A 15,273-nucleotide genomic window follows, 5' to 3' on the forward strand; every position below is an offset into this window, starting at 1 on the left:
ATGGGGGTAACGGGAGAGACCATGGGGCGCTGGTGGGGGTGGTCCCCTCCCGACCCATCCCTGTCTCCATCTCCTCCCCTGGTTCTCTCCCTGGGCCCAGGAGGTGATTTAAGTGGGACTTGGTTCCCATGAGACCCGGCTGAGAGTCTGAGTTCCCGTGGCCTCCTGGACTCTCTCACCTTCAGAACTGGGGACGAGGTACACAGCCCGTGCTGCAGGTTTGTGTGGGAACAACGTTTATTGGAAAAGGAGGCCAGAAGAACATAGAGGGGAGCCATGTGGGACATGGAGGGGATCTGTACCTGTCCATAGCCCGTGAGCCCTAAAGGAATCCCGGCCCCCCCACATTTTCTGCCTCGTCTCTGGTCATGAAAGTGGAGGGTGTGTTTGATCGCTTACATCTTTTTCGACACTCCTGGGGAAGGCAAGAGGTCAAAAGACATTCTTTGAAGCCCCCTCAGTGCTGGGGCGTGGAGGTGTGTGGTGGCCACCTCTCTCTCTGTTGAGATGTGGTTTTATTGCTGGGGCTTCTCCCTTGTGTGTGTCCTCTGGTGTAGGATGAGGCCTGACTTGTTACTGAAGCCTCTCCCACACTCTCCACACTTGACTTTTGCAATTCTTGAGATTCCTAACCCCACAAATAATTTGCCTGTGTCCTCTGGATGCACTTTCTGGCCTGTTCTGGACTCTTCTTGAGAACTCCCCATTAGTCCTTTGGGTGGGCTGGAAAATGTGTTTGAAATTCTCCTCTGCTTTGTCCTTTTATATAAGGGGTTGGACCCTTCTTTGACCTCTTGACCTTCAGCATTGTCATTCCAGCTGTGTGGATCAGAACGTTGCTGCTCCTGATTCTGACCAACTGGATGGAGATTCCCTGGCTGGAGAAGTTCTCTTGCAGATGTCCCTGGGAAGGTCTGAGAGGAGTGATTGTGTTCCACATGTTGCCTGAGGAATTTCTGACTGGAGAAGGCCAGAGGGCTTGAAGAACATGGGTGGATCTCTGGCTTTTGTTCTGCTGAAAGAGGAAGTTTTTGGTTAGGGGAGGTGTAGACAACACTGTCTGGGACATCTGCTTTGTTGTATGGTAAGGCCTGCTCCCCTAATCATTCCTCATGTGGTAACGCCTGCTGTCTCCCACCGAGTGTTCCTTTACAGTCTTTTTTCATTCCATTTTTGTTCTCTACATCTTCCTCAGAAACCCAGAAATCCTAGGTCAAGGGCCTTGTCTATATATCAGCCAAACCAGGGACCTTCAGTAGCATCAGAGGCAGCTTCAGTCTTTATACAGAAGGAACTGCAGTGACTTTGCCACACACACTACAAGTATCTTCTGGGTCATATCACATCGTCTTCTCCCCCTAATCTCTGGGTACTTTTCCTGATAGAGCATCTGCAGCTATTTTATTCTACTGAGAAATAATAACTGACTTTGGATTACATAGATGGTGATAGATTTTGGATGTGTTGAACCCTCAAAACTCATGTGAAATTCTGATCCCCAATATGGCAGTGTTGGGAGCTGTTTGAGTCATGGGGGGAAGATCCCTCATGAATGAATTAATGTTCTCCCTGGAAGGTGGCAGTAGTGAGTGAGTTCTCACTCTATTAGTTTCCACGAGAGCTGGTTGTTTAAAAGACCCTACCACCTCCCCCATTTCTCTTTCTCATGCTTCCTCTTGCCGCTTGTACCTGCCAGCTGCCTGCCACTTTCCACCATGAGTAGAAGCAGCCTGAGGCTCATGCCAGATGCAGCTGTCCCAGTATCATAAGCCAAATAAACCTCTGTTCTTTATAAACTATCCAGTCGCAGGTATTGTGTTATAGCAACACGAAAAGGGGCTGTTATGGATGGACTCATCCTTAGTGACTTTTCTTATGAGGGGAAAGGGATCTATAAAGTCAGGAACCACTTCGTCTGGAGATGCACAAATGTAGAAGGCAGTGTAGAGTAGTGGTTAAAGAACACTGAATTTGAGTTTCCCCCGTCAAAGACATTTAATTGAGGACTCTTGTGTACCTGGTTCTCCATCAGGAAGTGGGATTCAGAGTGGTCCAGTCCCCCTTGAGTAAAGGACTCTGGTTCCTGCTGCCTAAACTAGATTGTGAATTGCTTCTCTCTCTGTCCACAAATCATAAAATGAAAATATGTCCTTCCTTGGGTGACACGCCAAATATTCCTACTTGAGTTATTTCATTCAGTCTTAGGCCATTTCAAATTTAATAGAAAGTTCTGTTTTAATTATATCCCTAATCAGACTTCTTACCTCCTGACTCCCACCTTTATCCAACCCACCATCCTCTCTTACCTGGAGTCTAAAGTGGACTCTGATGGGATTACCCACTGCAGTTTATTTTCTGAAAATTAACCAAAACTCCACAATTGTTTCCATCTTAGGAAAATCCCCAGTTTCTGGGCAGGAATCATGGGCACTACATGTCCAGGCTTCTGTGTATCTCTCTGACCTCTGCTCTCTTCTCTGCTTCCTTCACCTGGGTGGTCTCAGCCATTTCTCAAACACCCTCACTCTCTCCTGCCTCAGGGCTGTTGCACGAGCTGCTCCCTCTGCCTGGAGTCCTTTGCCCACAACTCTGCACCTCTCAAATGTTATGTCCTGAGAAGAACCTTCCCTGACCGTCCCTTGTCACACCCTCCCTCCCCTCATGATGATCTCTAGGCTCTTTTCTGGATTAGTTTTCTTGAAAGCACGAATCACTGTCTGATATGCACATGCCTGTGCGTGTCTGCGTGTTTCCTTAATTCACGTGTCAGCTGCTCAAGAGCACATATTCTGATCATCCTGTTCTGTGTGTATTTCCTGTTCCTGGAACATCGTCTGGCACAGAGTAGGAAATCACGTGACAACTAATTGAAATAATGAATGAATGAAAAACAACATATGCATGTTATTTAGGAATATGGAAGAAATTAAGAAACAATTAAAAGAGCCAGATGAAACTGCCTTGATAAAAGAGCTGGTAGGTGCTTGAGACTTGTTCTTTATCTCTAAGCCCGTCAGGACTATATGTTGTTATATATTTTTCATATAAAGAAGTTAAAAAAATAAAATAAGAACAGAAATTTCAAAATATAAATTGTCCCTAAGTGTCAAAGGCAAATGAAATGAATCCTTAATTTCAGAAGCACCTGATTTGAAATTTTTCCATCTTTCGACTGCATTTTACTCTACTTAAGAGTTGTACCATGAAAATTCCCAAGGAGAATTCTTTCTCTTCTGTTCTATTTAAAGAATCATAGTGGTGCCCACCTCTCCCTGCTGTGAGCTCTTTCTTCCACTTGCTGTCCCGCTTGATACCCAGCTCCTGGCCATATTCATCCCCGTACCAGACCAGCAGTTCACAGCCCGGCCTGATGACCTGGCAAGTTCGATAGAAGATCTGCCCGTGGTATTGAAAGGCCACCAGGTTCTGCTCCTCATCATCCCGGGCACAGTTCACATACCTGGGGTTGAGGCAGACAAAGGGACAGAAAATAACAGGCAGTGAGTCTCCACTACCTGCCAGGGCCATGTTGGGCTTGTCACCAGATGGTCAAGGCCCCCATGCTGTGACGGGCCATGCCGTTACCCTCCTCCAGGAACCTGCTGTTCATACCTAAGCCTCTTTCTCCAAGTCCTGCTTATGGTGCTCATCCTGCCTGGAATGCTTTCCCCCCCCTTGCCTACTTATCCATTCTTCAAAGCCCAATTACAGACTTACCTCCACCTTGATTGGCCATAAAACACTGACTTCTCACTTCTCTAAACTCTGAATCGATTTCTGCTGATAGCACAGAATTTGGTGTTTGATCAATCATGTACTCCGCTTCTGGATTAGCACACATCATTCTTTACTCAGCCCAAGTCTATCTTCTTTTAAGAGACCTTTCTCTAATCTCCCATAGTTTACCTAGGTGCCATTCACCTGCCTCCCTGGGTTCCCATAGAAACTTAGAGGTCCCTTTGTCCTAGCATGGAAATACGGAATAATAACAGCATGTCCATATTCTTATCTTCTAATAAAATGAGAGTCCCTCATGGAAAGGGGCTGGTCCATGCAGCACAGAGGCCCGTGACCACCCTGCAGCTCACTTCTCAGGCTTCAGGTTTTAATTTCATTGAAGCTGGCAAGATTTCCTGCCCTCACAGATTAAAGGTCCCTTGTTTTAGGTTGTCTTGGCCTTGTGTACTTCTCCTATAATCAAATGTTTCACATCTCCGCGCAATAGTCCTCCACGAGGGCATGGGTTGTGTGATCTGTTCATGTGATGTACTCCATTTTCTAAACAAGAATATAGTAAGTGCTTAATAAATGCTGATTAGATCAATTAAAGTGCGAATCCAGCATCCCCAATGAATCTAGGCTCCTCAGCGTTTATTCTGGTGCCCCAATTTTGTCTATCATAGAGATTTAGTTTTTTCATAAAAGAAATGGTAATATTTATATTTTATCTCTTTTTTCCTGGATGTTCATAATATGAAAGAACATTGTAAGGAGAACAGAGAGTGTAAAAACCATCGAGGGAGGCATGCTGAGGAAGAAAGAAGCCGAGCTTGAGAGAGATGAGTGTCCCTGCTGGAACCCGAAACCTATTGGCCTTACCTCATCCTGTTGGCCCGAGATTTGTCCTTTCCATCCACATACTCATAGCAGTTTCTCCCCTTGGTGATCTGAGTTTCAGAAAAATAAGTTAGTCATTTTGGGGTTGAGGGGCAGGTAATAATCAGAATTATTTTATTGTACTGTCATCGATGCATTTTGAGCCTGCATGGATTCAGCCGCCAATGGTGGCACATGCTGTGTACTCCTCAGCATAATCTACACATCTGAGTTGATTTGTCCAGTCAGAGCTGAGGCCCCATAGGGAGAATGCACTTTTTCTGTCTCTGTGCCACTTTTCTCCCACTCACCCTCTGACCTTTAAATAGGAGTTCCAGGTTCATGCAAAGACCACTAAGTACACAGAGCTAACCATGTTGCCAGTATCCATGTTCTAGCATGTAGAAGGTGATGTCCCACCAAAGGCACAGAAGGGATATAGGAAGCCAGAAGATGGGGTAAGATAGGCCCTTCTCACCATCCAGGAGTAGCCACTGTTGGCTGCCTCTTCATCTTCTGTGATCTGGCCCTCAAAGGGGCCAAAGTGCAGACCCAGTGGAAGATCGGATCCCTCATTCCATACTCCAAGCCCGGCCTCAGGGATGCCCGACGGCCCAATTCTCAGCCCAGGGGGCAAAGTGAGGGCTGAGCGGTTGGGATGCCCCTTGTCCACTGCACTGTCCTTTACAAATGTAGGGGGTCCATGAGCCACACAGCTGTCGATGAAGAAGTCCTGGCATTTCTCACAATCTGGAGGCGAGAGCAGCAGGGATTTGGAAAAGTATAGTGCATGTTCCTGGATATAAAGAGCTTCAGAAAGAGCCCAGCATTTACATAATTCAGCCTCAATCCTGTACTCCAAGCCACCAGAGTAAAGGAATGATTTGGGGTCAAACAACAAGATAAAATTATTCTACCGGGATATAGCCTTCTCCATGAGTGGGCCAAAAGGGTCACTTACACAGGTAGTCTTCATCCTGAGGCTCATCGACCTCTTTGTATGACCGACCCTTTCTTTCTCGCAGGCTGTACACCTTCACTTCAATCTCCTTTCTCTCGAGTTCTACATTGGAGAAGAGTAAGTGAGTGAAGTTAGGAGTCTGGAGTGTTTGTTTCTGTTTTTTCAGAAGATGTGAAATCTCTTACCATCAAATTATTATCTATCCTTCTACATACTCTGGCTCCCCACCCCTTCAGTACCTCTTAACTATTATTTCAGAGAGACTAAGACTCCACAGTGAGTACAGATGCATAAGTCAATTTTAGTTTCTGGATTCCCATGATCAGATTGAACCTCCCAAACTTTCTACTTACAAAACAGTTCATTCATGCATTTATTTATCCACAAAATATTTGTTGAGGGTGCATTACATATTAGGCATGGATGTACAATAAGAAAATGTGGTCTCTATTATCACAGTTGTATGTATCAGTTCTTTTATATTTAATTTAATGCTTTTAAAACATATATGAGCTTTATGTGTTTATCTTCATTTTACAGATTAGCTTTAAGGAGTGCAGAGAATTTATAATGTCTGCCCAAGGCCCTAATGATTCTGCGTGGATTAAAACAAGCGTGTGACTTCAGAGTTGGTGTTCCCACATGCTATTCAGTACAGTACCTAACTTCTGGTCTCAGCATAGTCCAGCTTAAGTGCAGGCCTATTGAAAGTCTACGCCACATATCTAGACCATACTCATCAACTTTTCTAAAGGACCTAGAGGGGATAAAGTCCCCAAATTATTTTCTCTTACCCAATTTTTGTCTAGAGTGCCGTCTGGAGGTACTTGCTTCTGCAGGAGGGGACACTCGTTTCTGGGCCTTCTCTGAGTCACTTGTGTTCAGGAAATCTGTTGTTCCGGGCAATTTCTTCAAACTAGATTCATTACTTAACAGTGCCCTGGACATTCCCTTTAATGTGAGAGTCACATATTAAAAACCAACATACATTTATTTAGTTTCTTAGGGCTTGGAACATGTTTTCACATGAAGGAGTTTTGTTCAACAGTCCCTTGAAAAACCTGGAGTGTCAGAATACCAGAGAGAAAAGGAAAGGCCTGATTGGGTAGTGACTCCAGGACTAGAACCCATGTCTTAAGGCTCTTTTCTTTCAACTTTCTCTATATAGGTGAGAGTGAGGGAGGGAGAATATTTTGGAATACTAGCAGGAGACTCAACCAGGTCTGTGAAAGAAGGAGGTAGGGGCTTATAGAGAAAAAGAGGGGATCTTCTATGAACTAGTAGACATTTGATGGAAAGAGAAATGTAGAAAAGCACAGAGGGTACAACACACATCTAGAAAATGAACAGTGAGGTTGGGAGGAGAAGAAACAGTTGGTATAAATGTATGCAGACAACTAAGAAAGTGATGCTAAGAGTTGCAAACTGCCATAACCTGGAAGGAATATTTAACTTTGGAATTGAATGAACTGGTTCCTGTACCAATTCTACTTAAGGAAGGGTGTACTATTAGTTAATTCTACTCAGCTTTCTGATCCACAAATTGGCATGCATTCTCATTCTTAATGGTATAGTGAACATGAAATGCAATAATGTTCACCAAAGTGTTTTGCGAGTTGTTAAATACAGTACAAACATGAGATAAATAATTTCTCTTCTAGTCCCGACATCGATTTACCTCCTCAACCATCTCTACAGTTGAAATCTAATTCAAAGATATTATCTTCAGCATTACTTGACCCTGTTACACGTATTTTAATTTGCAAAACTTGGAATCATTCAGAAAACATTCAGGGGGCCCTCAGGGGCTCTAAGCCTCGCCTGGGACTCCTGAGAAAAATCGGGTATGGACCATGCTCTCAAAGAGCTCACAATACAGAAGCAGCAGGCTAAATAAATGATTCGAAACAGCATGACATTTGCCTAATTTGGGCCCAGAGAAAGGAGTAGTTACTTCTTCCTACAGGGAGGAGAGTTTAAAATCAGTACCAGGATGCATTTCTACTGGATAGTGTAAAGTACATGAAGTGCTAAGTCATTTTCCTATCTGTTGTTTCTCAGTCAAACCTCAAACTTCTCAGGGCCTGGAGCAACTTTCTCACATCTGAATGCATCCCTTGTGAGAGAGTAGGAACTATCTCCGTCTTCCTCTGGGACCGTGCGCAGTGAAAATTGACTGTATATTTGCAAGTTTCCCTCAGAGTGTCTTAGCGTATCTCTCACTTAGCACAGCAGACAAGAATTAGGTTGAAATAATCAGTCCGATGAATAATGTAAAGCTGTCCGGGTAAGGCAGCATGAACTTTACAAAACACGAAAGTTTTAATGAGCTTGTAAGTACTTTAGAGAATGAAGGAGTATTGGATTAGACTGAACCACTACTGACTGTGATCTCAAACATTTCTGTAGCTCAGTTTTTTCATCCACAAAATGGTTATAGTTATAGTTGTAAGATTTGAGTGAGTTTATTCATGTAAAATGCTTAAAATAAAGTCTGAAATATTGCAAAAATAAAACGAGTGGTAGTGATTATTGTTGCTCTACTTATTAACTCTTAAAATGATGATGTCAGACATTGTGCTGAAGAGATCAGGAAAGAAAGGCAGCAGTCCTAGGATACTCTGCACATTCTCCTTCCCTTACATGTGTTTGGATCTTCCATGAGGAAGATTGACTTGTCGATAGGATTTTTCAGTTACTCACCTTCTGGTGTTTACTCTGTCCCACTCTGAAGGCCGCCCGAGGAGGTTTGACTAAAAGGTGATGAGAAATCAGTGTTTTGGTCGGTAAATATTTCCCAGCTCAGAAGATTCTCATTAGGGACAGAGAATTCTGAACTAGAGTGACAATTCCAAGTATTATCCAAGGGTGATTTGAAAACGGTTTCTGAAGTAACATTAAGACCTTTGCTTCTATTGGAGGCATTGCTAATTTTCTTAAAATGTTTTTTTTTTTTTAAATAGAACCCTGTATCTCGGTGTTAACACCACACTCTCACCAACTGAGGTAAATGGTCACCCACCACAAAGCAAAGAAAACAACACCAAACCTCATCTCTGCTTCTTCTTGTGTTCACAAGGTTTCCATTACCTTTATCTTTTAAAAAATGAATTGGCTTAACTTTCATGAAAAAACGCTAAACAAAACCACACAATGGAGGAAAGGACAGTCTCTTCAAGAGACGGTATGGGGAAAAGTGGATCGCCATATGCAAAAGAATGGAGATTGACCCTTATCTTACACTACATACAAGAACAACATCAAAATAGATTAAAGACCTTAATCTAACACCCAAAAGTATAAAACTCCAAGAAGAAGACATAGGAGAAAGCTTCAAGAAATCGAATTTGGCCATGATTCCTTGGAAATGACACCAAAAGCATCAGTGACAAAAGCAAAAATAGACAGACTATGTAAAGCCTGAAAACTTCTGAGCACTGAAAGAAAAAATCAGTGGAGTGAAAAGGCGACCTACAGAATGAGAGAAAATATTTACAAACCATATGTCTGAAAAAGGGTTAATACCTAGAATATCTAAAGAACTCCTACAACTCAACAACAAAAAAAAACTCAGTTAAAAAATGGGTGCTATGACTGGATTTTGCTCCTCCAAAATTCATATGTTGAAATTCTAATTCCTGGTGTGATAACATTGGGAGATGGAGCTTTGGGGAAGTAATTAGGGTTAGATGTGTTCATGAGGGTGGGGCCCTCATGATGGGAATAGTGCTTTTACAAGAAGAGGAAGAGAGAGATTCCCCCCAAGAGGTGGAAGCAACCTAAATATCCATCAACAAGTGAATAGATATAGAAAATGTGGTATATAAATACAATGGGCTATTATTCAGCCTTAGAACATAAAGAAACCCTGCCAGTGCTATGACGTGGACAAACCTTGAAGACATTTTGATAAGTTAAAGAAGCCAGTCACAATAAGACAAATATGGCATGGTTCACTTATATGAGGTATCTAAAGTAATCAAATTCATAGAAACAAAGTAGAATTGTTGCCAAGAGCTGGGGCAGGAGGAAATGGTGTGTTGTTGTTCAACGGGTGTAGCTTTAGTCATGCAAGATGAAAAAGTTCTAGCAGTTTCTTGCACATCAGTGTGTATATAGTTAATAATATCAAACACTCAAAAATTGTTAGGAAGGGTAAGTTGCCGTTGTGTGATTGCTCATAAGAAATCTCAAAAGGAAAAAAAAAATTCTTGTAGAAATCCCACAAGATTTCTCGATAAGAGACGATAAAGTGACTAAGGTGGGGATCAACTGAGTGCAGATAACGATGTATGACAAACCATGGGGTTAGTCATGTCTTCTTCTAAGACCGTTGATCCAATGACTGAACTATTAAGACATTAGGGTTAGAAAGCTTTTTGGTGGATTTACAGTTCAATGAAAGTTTAGTTAATTTCCCGCTGATTAATTAACAATGTCTAGCAAAACCAGTCTTTCTTTTATTACTTTAAAGAATGATAAACTTTAAACATATAGAACAGTGTGGAGAATAATGCTGGAAATCCTATAAATCCGTCACCATCCAGTCCTATTTCAACATTCGGACACAGCTGATGGAAATGTTTTCATTTCGACTTTTTATTTCAAAATTCAAAAATAGACATAAAACAGACAAAAGAGCTAACTATGACGCAGTGAAGCCACCTGCCATCCCTTCCTCCTTCTCTTGTGATAATAACTTCTGAGTTTGGTATTTCTTACTCACATTCAGATTTTTATACGTTTAGCACTTATTACTGTATCTGTAAATAAAATATGTAATTATTTTACAGGTTTAAAACCTTTATATGAATAGCCTCTTACTGTATATACTGTATTGCATCTTGTTTGTTTGTTGAACATTTACGTTTTTGAGAGAACATGGTCTCCTTTGTTAACTCCTGAGATAAAGCCGAGACATCAACCCAGGATGGTTTCAGGAGGTCACCTCTAATTCCTCCTGGCCCCTCACCTTTCTGCCCAGGTGTCCATTCTTCATCAGAATCCTCAGTGTCATCCACATGGTGCTTGGTCTGCCTTTGGTGACACAGGAAAGCTGGTTGAGAGGCTCCGACACCTGGAAAGAAGCCAAATCTTTGTCCTAAAAGGGAAGTGGTGAGAGGAGGAACAAAGGGTGGTGGCAATGGAAAGCACCACAAAGCCAGTGTGGCTTTGTGGTGGTGGCAATGGAGAGCACCACAAAGCCAGTGTGGCTCAGCGCGTGCTGGGAGAGTCTTGAACAAGGTCAAGATGTGAGCTCTGCATGACTAGTGCCGATACTCGGCTGTGCACTGGCAAAAAAAAAAAAAAAAAGATGAAGAAGAACAAAATTTCCCCTCCAGATTTCTCTCCATACAGAAGGGAACTGTGGGCCCATGCAGCTGCCTAAGAGAGAGCCAAAATAACACGGGGACAGAAGACCTGTTTTATATTTCGCAGGCCGGTCTGCAACCAGCACTTGAAGTTACCTAAATTTATCAGCACATTATCGTTCCTTCTCATATTCCTATAGTGAATTTTCTCCAGTTCTCCCATCTCTGCCCATTCTTCCTTGGAGAAGTATATGGGAATGTCTTTGGAAGCATCTTTAGCCTAGAGAAAATAACATAGTTCATCAGTGATTTACTGCACACATCATAAGATCGAGTGGGGCCTTTTCTTCTGCCTTGTAATCTTAACAATCAGAACATAGGCTGGGGTCTTGGGGTGGTCTCTGTGAAACAAGGATAAAGATGTTCGTTACCTCCCTCCCCAGATTGTGTTCTGTTTGAGAGAACACAGCATTTTCCTAGCTCTCCCCAACACAGAGAGTTTGATTCTAGTCTCCTTTTCTCCCTCAAGTCCCAGACAGGACCAATTGTCCCCATTGCATGCGCATGCACAGCCAGGGTCACACAGAGTTGCAGGCCGCAAGTCTGTGGCCCTCCAGACACCAGCTGCTTGTCACTAGTACCCCCTCTCCATCCTTCGTACAAATCCTGCTTGGAGCTTCGCTCGACTTCCCCCACCTCTCACCATGGGCTTCCGCCCTGTTCTCCCTGCATCTCCCTCAGGGTTCTCCTCCGGGGAGCTGTTGGAGCTCATGGTGCTGGGACAGGATGGCAGGCCCTGCTCCACCTCCAAGGTAGAGAAGTTCCCGTGAGTCTCCCAGCTGCAAGGCCAAAGCTCCTGTGGAAAGAGAGGTTGTTGAGAGGGGGCCACAGCCCAGACCACTGCCCAGAGCCAGGCTCTGTCTTCTCCACTTGGCCAGGGTGTCCAGACCAGGAAGATGTGGGGACCCTGCAAGGACTGGAGGGCGTTGGGGAGGTCTGGGGGCTATTGACGGGATGGGGGGGTCTCTGCTGGCCATCACAGACCACCTAATGTAAGCTGTTTTGTTTCAGTTCCCCTGCATCTTGATGCATCTGAGGAAGTGTGGCAAAGGTGACTGAGGGTCAAGGCTAGGGGTCTTCAAGGGGATTCCTGAGGTGTGAGGGCTAGGGGAGTCCCATGGAGACCTTGAGGGCCCCTGACTGGTGGGACTCAGGTTACACTGACCAGCGGGGCTCTCCTCCAGCGAGAGGAAATGAACATTTCTCATAGGAAGGCTTCCGGGATCTCCACCAGGAGATTCTGGAAAAGTCTGGGAGTAAAGCAGCCTGGATCTCTAAGGAGCAGCAATCCCTCAGGCTGAGGAGATTGGGGGTCTCCAAGGCCAATGACATTTGGGGTCTCTCAGGCTGAGGTTCTGGGGGTTTCTCAGGTCGAGGGGATTTGGGGTCTCTCAGGCTGATATTATTTGGGGTTTTTCAGGACAAGATTTTGGGTCTTTCGTGCTGAAGAGATTTGGGATGCTCAGGTTGAGAGGCTTTGGGATTCATCAGGTAAAGTGAATTTGGGGTCTCTCAGGATGAGAGGATGTGGCATTTTTGAGGCTGAGGAAACTCGGGGTCTCTCAGGCTAAGGAGATTTGGGGTCTCTCATTAGGGGGCATTAGGCTCTCTGACACTGACGTTATTTGGGGGTCTTTGAAGCTGAAGGACGTTTCCAGGCTGAGCAGGATCTCTAAGGTTGGGGAAAATTGGTCTCTCTGTGGCTGCGGTATTTAGGGTTTCCCAGGCTGAGGGGGTTGGGGTGCCTTAGGCTGAGGGGAATTGTGATTCCTCAGGCTTAGGGTGTTTGGGCTCTAAGCATTAGAGGATTTGGCGTTCCTGTGGGTGAACGGTAGATTTGAAGGTGTCTGAAGCTGAGGTGCATCAGTGTCTCAGGCCGAGGGGGTTTGAGGTCAGTCCAGGTTAGCGGATTCGAGGTCTCTTGGGGATCAGGGGATCTGAGGTTTCCCAGGCTGAAATATGAAGGTCTTGGGCTGAAGGTTTACAAGGGTTTCTTACTGCACGGCAAAGACTTCCCGAGTTCCTGTCAGTCTCCCTGGCTTTCTCCTGCCGCGCGGCCCACCCTGGCCTGGCGCCCGCTCGGATCCTCTCAGGAGGGAGACGACCGTTGAAACGGCCACGCAGCCGCCGGTACCACCAAACCGCCAATCCGAGCTCCCGAGAATAAGCGATCAGGAGGGGATAAAGGGGCAGGGAGTAGGGCGGAACCTAAACCTGTCAGTAATAGGCACCACTTCTTTCCCGCCTGGTGTACGATCCTGCCCCAAACCTCAGGCATTCGCCACTCTGGGTACTGCGCATGCGTCAGTCAAGAAGCCTCGAGTCCTGAAGAGCAGTCTCTCAGGTCGTGACCGGCCTTACAGGCTTGTCATGAGGCACATATCTGGCTCTCAGCACTAGCGTAGCCTTGCCCCGTGGTCCTGTCCACAGGGGATCTCAAAGGGGTTAGGGTTAGGAGTTATGGTTTGGGTGAGGGTTAGGGTTAGGGTGAGGGTGAAAGTTAGGGTGAGGGTGAGGGTTAGGGTGAGGGTGGGGGTTAGGTTTAGGGTTAGGGTTAGGGTGAGGGTTAGGGTGATGGTGAGGGTTAGGGTGATGGTGAGGGTTAGGGTTAGGTTTAGGGTTAGGGTGAGTGTTAGGGTTCGGGTAAGGGTTACGGTGAGGGTGAGGGTTAGGGTTAGGGTTAGGAGTTAGGGTTAGGGTTAGGAGTTAGGGTTAGGGTTAGGGTGAGTGTTAGGATTAGGGTTATGGTGAGGGTTACGGTGAGGGTGAAGGTTAGGGTGAGGGTGAGGGTTACGTTTAGGGTGAGGGATAGTGTGAGGGTTAGGGTTAGGTTAATGGTTAGGGTTAGGGTGAGGGTTAGGGTTAGGGTGGCTCCAGAGGAGGATCCTACCTGCCACTTCCAGCTCCTTCTCAATTATGTTTCTGCAATGGGGAAAAGAGATAAATCTCCTGAAAACAGTGACTGATGTAGCTCCAACCTCTCAAAGAGGTGGACCCTTCCCACAGGTGTGGGCTGTGTTTAGTGATGTCTTCCAAGAAGGACATCATGGGGGAGAGAGTCACTGAACAGGGACACACCTGACAAACACTCTTCAGCCAGGTGGCCAGGATTGGTGTCCCCAATGGAGGGTCAGGTTGGCAGCAAGTGCCTTTGACATGAGGTGCTGAGGGGGACACCCTGCTCTGTGGTCTACCCCCAAAACACTTAACCCCGTGTCAACCTGAGAAAATCTCCAGACAGAGGACATCCTACAACCATTGGAGCAGAAGTACTACACGCAGTCATAGCCAAGGAGCCTGAGACATGAGGACTTTACGTATTTGTTTCTTCTGGGCATTGGGGCAGGAGGCCTTCAGGGAAAGCTAGTGAAATCAAACGAGGTGAGGAGTGACAAGCATGTAACAGTGTCGGCCCTCCAATGGGACAGGTGCCTACACTCACATCATGGGTGGACTGTGGAAAAGGTGGCCAAGGGCCAGGGGCTACCCACTCCAACATCTGCAAGTTTTCTGAAAGTCTTAAAGTTTTCCAAAGTGAAAAGATTTTTTAAAAGCTTAAGTAACATCCAAACAAACCCCAAAACCTAGACATGAAGACCCTAATCTCTAAGTGGCACCTGTTTCTGGTGGCAGGATTACACGTGGCTTTTATTTTCCTCTCTTCTGTGTTTTCCAGACTTTCCATAAGGAACCTATGTACAGATACATTTAAAATGAAGAAAAGCATCCTTTAAAACATGAAATCATTTACAAAAAAATTTTTAAAGATTTTTCAGAAGGATTAAACAGCTGGAAGCTTTGAATGAGGTGTCAGTGGATGGGTGGTCACACCCGGCACTCACCTTGTCCATGGATCTGGAGGGGCAGAGCCGGTACCTGTGGCCCCGGAGACCAGTCAGGCACCGAGTGGTGGTCCCCGTGTCACACAAGCAGTGGCCTAAGCGAGTCACGGCGGGTAGTGGGTGGGATCCGGACGCAGGGGCGATGGGTGGCCTCAGCAGCCCCCGTCCTCAGGTGCCCGTCTGAGACTGCACGCGGGGCAGCTCCTGCCCCCACCGGCCTGCAGTGACCGTGCAGGCCATCCACGGGTGTGGGGTTGGGGTCGGACTCACCTCAGCTCTGACGTGTGGCCCGTCCTGCAGGATCTGATTGTCCATGTGAGGGATGTGAGCCACCCCGAGACGGAGCTGCAGAAAGCCAGCGTGCTGTCTGCCCTGCAGGGCCTAGGCCTGCCCGCCCCGCTCCTGGACTCCATGGTGGAAGTGCACAACAAGGTGGACCTGGTGCATGGGTGAGCCAAGGACCCAGTGCCGGCTGAGCATCCCGTTCCCCAGGTGTGGCCAG

The 15,273-nt window shown here is 45.7% G+C and overlaps 1 pseudogene; it reads right to left on the reverse strand.

Moving 5' to 3' along the window:
* Positions 1-395: 395 nt before the first annotated feature.
* LOC134369064 (histone-lysine N-methyltransferase PRDM7-like) lies at positions 396-11,641 on the reverse strand (annotated as a pseudogene).
* Positions 11,642-15,273: the final 3,632 nt, after the last annotated feature.

Source organism: Cynocephalus volans, unplaced genomic scaffold, assembly GCF_027409185.1.
Source record: "Cynocephalus volans isolate mCynVol1 unplaced genomic scaffold, mCynVol1.pri scaffold_35, whole genome shotgun sequence".
Lineage (NCBI taxonomy): Eukaryota > Metazoa > Chordata > Mammalia > Dermoptera > Cynocephalidae > Cynocephalus > Cynocephalus volans.